The 7,500-nt window shown below is 42.6% G+C and overlaps 1 protein-coding gene and 1 long non-coding RNA gene across 2 annotated transcripts in view; both read left to right on the top strand.

Annotated features, from left to right (window-relative positions):
• Positions 1–646: 646 nt before the first annotated feature.
• On the top strand, positions 647–4,729 carry LOC306778428. The gene is made up of 3 exons (XR_013772041.1): positions 647–842; positions 2,686–2,836; positions 3,292–4,729. It is a non-coding gene; the product is annotated as an uncharacterized lncRNA (long non-coding RNA).
• Positions 4,730–7,493: 2,764 nt separating this feature from the next.
• sh2d3cb (SH2 domain containing 3Cb) overlaps positions 7,494–7,500 on the top strand; it is a 22,240-nt gene continuing 22,233 nt past the window's right edge. Inside the window, exon 1 of the mRNA XM_079270260.1 lies at positions 7,494–7,500. This exon is cut by the window's right edge and continues 52 nt beyond it. The gene's annotated coding sequence lies outside the window, so the exon portion shown is untranslated.

The raw sequence follows: 7,500 nt of genomic DNA, 5'->3' as shown, positions 1-7,500 counted from the left end.
GGACCAGAGACGGACCAGAGACGGACCAGAGAACCAGAGGCGGACCAGAGAACCAGAGGCGGACCAGAGAACCAGAGACGGACCAGAGAAACAGAGACGGACCAGAGACGGACCAGAGACGGACCAGAGAACCAGAGGCGGACCAGAGAACCAGAGACGGACCAGAGAAACAGAGACGGACCAGAGAAACAGAGACGGACCAGAGACGGACCAGAGACGGACCAGAGACGGACCAGAGAACCAGAGGCGGACCAGAGAACCAGAGGCGGACCAGAGAACCAGAGACGGACCAGAGAAACAGAGACGGACCAGAGACGGACCAGAGACGGACCAGAGACGGACCAGAGAACCAGAGGCGGACCAGAGAACCAGAGGCGGACCAGAGAACCAGAGACGGACCAGAGAAACAGAGACGGACCAGAGAAACAGAGACGGACCAGAGACGGACCAGAGACGGACCAGAGACGGACCAGAGACGGACCAGAGAACCAGAGGCGGACCAGAGAACCAGAGACGGACCAGAGAAACAGAGACGGACCAGAGACGGACCAGAGACGGACCAGAGACGGACCAGAGACGGACCAGAGAACGACCAGAGACGGACCAGAGACGGACCAGAGAAACAGAGACGGACCAGAGACGGACCAGAGACGGACCAGAGAACGACCAGAGGCGGACCAGAGACGGACCAGAGAACCAGAGACGGACCAGAGAAACAGAGACGGACCAGAGACGGACCAGAGACGGACCAGAGAACGACCAGAGGCGGACCAGAGACGGACCAGAGAACCAGAGACGGACCAGAGGTCTCTGGTCTTAAAGATCTGCGTCCCTCCAGCCCTGTAAGTGCTTCAGGTCTTCATTCTTCCTCGTCCTCGTGGATTGTTGGTGGTGTTGTGGTGTTTGAATCCTTGCTGCTCTCTGATTGTGAGATCCACTCTGCAGCAGTGCGTCTCATGAGCTATGAAAGCTTTATGTTGATGCTACTGATTCATGCCTCAGCGCCCTCTCAGTAATAAATACATCGTTTTGTACAATGCTGAGCCTCTTGTGGCTGATCAAGTGACGCTTCATTGATTGACTTCATTGAAGTGCTCCAACAGCAGCATCTTCTGTTGAAGACATGAATCGCTCATGATACAACTTCAAAGGACGTGTCAGCTGCAGACACTTTGAACCGAGTTCATCAATGGAAAAACAAACAGAAGACAGAGTTAATGGATTTATAATCCTGATAATTCAAATGCAAATTTGAATTTCTTTGCATTTTAGTGTTCATGTGATGAGCACAAAGAATCAACACATTTTATATTCAGCTGCAGAAGTTCCAACATGTTATCTCTCCGTGGCCTGCTCTCTCTAAAGCCCCGTGAGATTTAGCTTTTATTCCTTGTTGCCTCCGTTTGGATCTCTCACACTTCATTATGCCTGACGACGAACATGTCGGTACAGCTTTAAATCCTGTCACAGTCTGGGCTGACGTTCATTATGAGTCAACGTGTCACACGAGCTGCAGCAGAACCTCGAGACGCCATCGCACCTTCAGCATCCGTCTGTTCTGAATGGCTGTTCTCTAAGGCGAGTGTGCTGCATGTCAATAGACTCGATATGCTGTCAGCACACGGCAAGTTTCACCTCAACATTTAGTGACTTTATTGTTTCCTCCAAGAGAAGACATGCAGGCGACATGAATACATCAAATATCAGTAAAACTACTGTACTTCAGGACCAGCGGAGGCTGGTGGAAGATGTATGCACATACTTTTCAGAAGGCCAACATTTCTGTGTTAAAAATCATTTTTTTAAATTGGTCTTATTGGGGTTTTATTCGCTGTAAGCCATAATCATCAAAATTCAAAGAAATAAACGCTTGAAGTATATATCACCTTGTGTGGAATGAATCTATATAATACATGAGTTTCACTTTTTGAATTGAATTACTGAAATAAATTAACTTTTCGATGATATTCTAATTCATTGAGATGCACCTGTATATATATACATACATATATATATGTATGTATATATACATACATATATATATTATTTTCAAACACTGCAGCGTTTTCATCCCCTCCTTCCTCTGCCTTCCTTTCCCTTTCACACATTGAAACTGGAAGGTTCCCTCTCTCTCTCTCTCTCTCTCTCTCTCTCTCTCCGTTCCTCCGTGTTGTCGGAGTCACCTTCACCCTCGCCGTTAATCACTCCTTTCACTTGAGGGAGGCTCTCCCTCTGTCCATCGCCTCCATCTGCCCTTCACCCCCACCGCTGAATCACAATCAAGGGATCAGGGCGGAGAGAAAGAAAGAAAGAAAGAAGAGGGAAAGAGAAACAGCCGAGCACAGCGGTGAAATACATCAACAGAGGTGGCGGTCGCTGTGCGTCTGTGTGGGACTGTGCAGTGTGGGAATAGATGGACTCACGCTGGTCTTCAGGCCTCTGACTGAGCCCTTAATACTTGATGGCTGTGATTATAAGCAGCGCTGATATTAGCCGTGATGTTCTGTATTTACTGTAAATTGTACATAATACAGCAGCGGTGCCGTGACGGCGTGTGTGATGTTTATTTTGTGCCTGAATAAAGCTGCAAAAATGAAAAATTCTTCTCATAAAAAAAGGTGAAATAGAGAAAATGTCCAATTAATGATGACGAGAAGCATCTCTCTTTGTCTCCGTCTCTGGCAGCGCTGTTTACAGCTTCCATGTCCCAGTAAACACAATTGTCATTGTTAGCTGGTGGGAAGCCGGTGAGGATCACGTCCTGCTGCACAGAGGAGGTCAGATCCACGGGAGGCAACACATGCAGATCCCTACTGATGAAGCTCGACACTGCAAGGTTAACAGAAAGCGTCGATTACATGTCAGTGTGAATCACGCACACACAAATAAATCAATGCTGCTCAAACAAACATCACTTCTGTTGTCATATTACCTCTCTTCACGCTAACATTAGCATGCTAAAAGGCTTAGCTCTACATCGTGGACTTTGTTTTTCACGTTAGCCAACATTTAGCATCGTCGAGCATGACATGTTAGCATAGCATAGCATGCTGATGGTTAGCCTGTTATTATCTATGCTTTGAGAAAAATGCTAATGCTGCATTTTTCGGTGTAGAAATCTTGGTGTAAAGTTTGGGGATCACCAACGTTATCAGGACTCGTCCTCTGGGGACCATGAACGTCTGGACTTTCATGAAAATCCAAAGTTCTGCTAAAAACTGTAAAATGCAAACTTTGTCTTTCACATCTGTGAGTGAGTGTTTGATTCTTCTCCTCTTTTATCCCCTCAAGTTATTTCGGGTATCAAACATCCCAAACCGACGTCTTCTCTCTGTATTTCTGTCTGTGAGCTGCCAACATGTGGAGCAGCTTATCCAAAACCCAGGTCGACTGTATAATCTACCGAAAAACCCGGAGATGATGACGACACCTTTATATTTGGATGGAAACGGAGTCAGAACACATTCGCGCTCTGACTCGGAGCAGACTGGCTGAGTGGGAGTTGAACAAACACACTTCAGGGTCCCACATGTTGATTTTCACACTTCAATCATCCAGTGGAGGTGGAGCATGAACACTTCTGTACAGCAACACACTGGGAGACGCCCAGTGTGACCACAGCTAGTTTAGGAAGGAACAAGTAAAGAAGAGTTCCTCATGATTCCAATAATACTTAATTAATCCTCTCATCCTCTCATCCTCTGAGGAACATGAATCTCTGTATTACAATGTGTGCTGAGCCATGTCACTGTTAGGATATTTTAATCTCGACCAAATTGCCACCATGCAGCTTATTATGGCTAAAAAGGACAAATGTTGTATCCTTTAAAAGGGAATATATTCTGCTGTAAATTGTGAGAATGTTGCTTTTCTTTGTTGTGTATCTTAATCAACTGAATATTTTTAGGTTCTGGGTGAGCCATTGAAAGAAAGAAACACTTTTAATTTGTGTTTTTCTCTACATTTTAATAAGAAACTTTTTTTAAATTATGACAATCATTAATTCCAGCCGGAGAAAATACATCTCCCAGTTTTCATTTTCACACCAGACGTTGGCCTGGAGTTGAACGTATGAAGCAGCAGAAATGTGTGTAACAGCTCATTATGGGATGCGGTGTGAACGGTGCTTTCATGCGTTCATGGCGAGTGTGGTGCTGATGTGTCTGCCTCTCTTCTCACGCAGCCTGCGGCCAACAGCCCGAGGCCGGGGGAAGATAAGACCACATGAAGTCCTGAATTAGATGGAGCCGTAAATATGTGATGAGCCGCTGCCTGTTTCCAGCAGCTTACCGGTCAGCGGCCAAGGTCGGAAGAATCTGCAGTCTCTCACGCGCGAGCACACAAACAGACGTGCACGAGCATGCAGACCGGTCTTTGTCTACAGGACGTGCGCCAAGAGAAATGTGGACACAAACAAACACCCACACTGCGTCTGCACAGATGTGTGTTTCTATCTTTGTGAGGACACGTCTGGAGGAAATGTATTCCCTGGACGCTTAATTTGACCTTCTTCTTTGTGTCGTTCATCCGTCACGGCCTCGGTGTGTGAAGGCCTCGAGAAAACGGTTTTTTAAACATCCTTTAACAGACTTTTCCCAACAATGGCCTCACTGAGTAAAAATGTCCTCACTTTTAAATTGAATTTGGGACTGTGTACGTGTGTTTTGCACTACAATGTAGCCACAAAGTAATTCTGTCTTATTCTATTTTGTCTTTATCTTCTTTTTATATTGTCGTCTTTGTCTAAATCACTTGATTAAAAGTCTTATCCTTAATATTCTCTGTCCAGAGTTTGAAAAGAATTGTCCTTACTTTGCATTTTCTAAGTTGTTGTCTCTCTGTCTCTCTGTCTCTCTGTCTCTCTCTGTCTCTCTCTCTCTCTCTCTCTCTCTCTCTCTCTCTCTCTCTCTCTCTCTCTCTCTCTCTCTCTCTCTCTCTCTCTCGTTTATCAGGACGTCTGCTGCCACCTAGTGTATGAAAACCACAAAAAGTTTATTTACTAATGTACAATTTTGATTACTTGAGTATTACTGTTGTATGTTGGTTTATACTTCTACTCTACGTCTCAGAAGTAAATATTGTACTTTAACTTCTCTACATTCATTCATTTATACGAGTTACTTAAATGATTCTGAATTAATGAGAACTTTTACTTTTGGTACTTTAAGTACCTTTACTTCAGTATATATATATATATATATATGTATATATGTATATATGTATATATATATATATAAATATATGTATATATGGTAGCATTACAACAATAAGACATTCTGCGTAAATGAAGGCAACAATTAAACAACTCTCAAACCTTTGACTTATTTAAAGGGACAGTCCCACATTCAGGGACACTCACTTATTTTGCTCACGTCATGTGTGAGCTGTTTCAGTTAAATAAGATTCATTATGATAATAATCAGTCAATTTCTGTGCAGGAACAGTTTCATAATGAAAACTGCAAACAAGAAACTCAAGATGTGAACTTTACAACAGAGCTGAACATCTTGTTGTTGTGTTTTATTCTGAAGAGCTTCACTTTGTCTCTGTGTTCCAGAGACGGTGGTGAAAAAGTATGACATAAAAATGTATCTCATAATTCTGAATTAAAAGTCAGATTTGTAGGTTCCCGATGGTCCTTGAAATAAATCATGTGTGACGAGCGTCGCGGTGAATACGTCCACTTCTTACATATACAGTCTGTGGCTGAGACCAACAGTCACATGACAAAACAAGTTAAAGTGCTTTCCATAAAACATTCAAAGTACAAGAAATAAAGCTCCAACAGAAACTCATTATGAAAAGTCACGAAAGTGAAATTAAATCTGCCATTTAAGAGACAAAAACAAGCTCACAGAATAAAAGAGAGTGAAGATGTTTGGGGCTCAGAGGGTGAACTTCTCTTCTTGTTTGTCTTGACACTACTGGGCTTCCGTAGCTGTTAACCTCAGAGTAATCACAGGTTCATTGCTACACTCATCCAGCTACCGTCTCAAACTGCCGATGACTAAAAGTTAAAATATATTTAAAATGAATGCAACAACAAATACTAAACCTTTTTGGGTATATATATAACTTATATTTATTTTGTTTCTTTCTCTAATTTTCAGTGTATACATAACATGTGATAATAATAATAGTACAAAATAATGAATGTATAAAAAGTAGGTGTAATAAAATAAACAACTGTTCGGTCAGTGGGATCAATAAGTTCGTCTCTTGCGTGTTTTAAGTGAGCCGTTGAGCTGCACCCGATGATTTGAGGAACTGAAACAGGAAGTGAAATGTTCTGATGTGTAGTTTTTATTTCGTAAATCTTTTGTGTCTCTGAATGACTTTAATAGTGTTTCTTTATTCCTCCTATTTACTGTAAACACTGATTTCATGTTCTTTTTATAATTTTCTCTAAATTTTCTTTGGAAAAAGGACAAAAAAGGTGAAAATGTGTCATTGGTCATAATTCTGGGAAATACTTTCATGCAATTTGGAGAAGTGGAACATCTCTTATGAATCAGGCAGTTTATGATAAAATGTCTACTTCATGTAACAGATTGTGCTCAAAACCAAAAACGAAGTTTGATATTTCAAAACATGCTCAACAGCGACCAGTGGTTCAACATAATAAATGATGCCATATTAGATTCATATCAGTAGTATTTCCTCACACAAATGAATATTAACTGAAGGAAGTATTTATACTCTTTTGTGTAAGATGTTAAAAATAAAGCATTCCAGTAAAAGTTCTACATTCAAACCTGGATCCACTACACTGAGACCGGTTCATAGAGGATCAGGACTACACTGAGACCGGTTCATATGAGGATCAGCACTACACTGAGACTGGTTCATAGAGGATCAGGACTACACTGAGACTGGTTCATAGAGGATCAGGACTACACTGAGACTGGTTCATATAGAGGATCAGGACTACACTGAGACCGGTTCATATGAGGATCAGCACTACACTGAGACTGGTTCATAGAGGATCAGGACTACACTGAGACTGGTTCATAGAGGATCAGGACTACACTGAGACTGGTTCATATAGAGGATCAGGACTACACTGAGACTGGTTCAGATAGAGGATCAGGACTACACTGAGACTGGTTCATAGAGGATCAGGACTACACTGAGACTGGTTCATAGAGGATCAGGACTACACTGAGACTGGTTCATAGAGGATCAGGACTACACTGAGACTGGTTCATATAGAGGATCAGGACTACACTGAGACTGGTTCATAGAGGATCAGGACTACACTGAGACTGGTTCATAGAGGATCAGGACTACACTGAGACTGGTTCATAGAGGATCAGGACTACACTGAGACTGGTTCATAGAGGATCAGGACTATACTGAGACCTGAATCCTGTCAGATACCTCCACAGTGACGTAACCCACAGAGGGTCTTGTTGCATCATCACAACACGAGACTCTTCCGCTGCGTTCGCTTCGACAGGAAGTGGAGTTGCGAGCTCATAATCACACAAACAGTTTCAT

Source organism: Melanostigma gelatinosum (assembly GCF_949748355.1).
Source record: "Melanostigma gelatinosum genome assembly, chromosome: 6".
NCBI classification, from domain to species: Eukaryota; Metazoa; Chordata; class Actinopteri; order Perciformes; family Zoarcidae; genus Melanostigma; species Melanostigma gelatinosum.
Note: the sequence above shows the minus strand (reverse complement) of the source record. Positions and strands in the feature narration are given on the sequence as shown.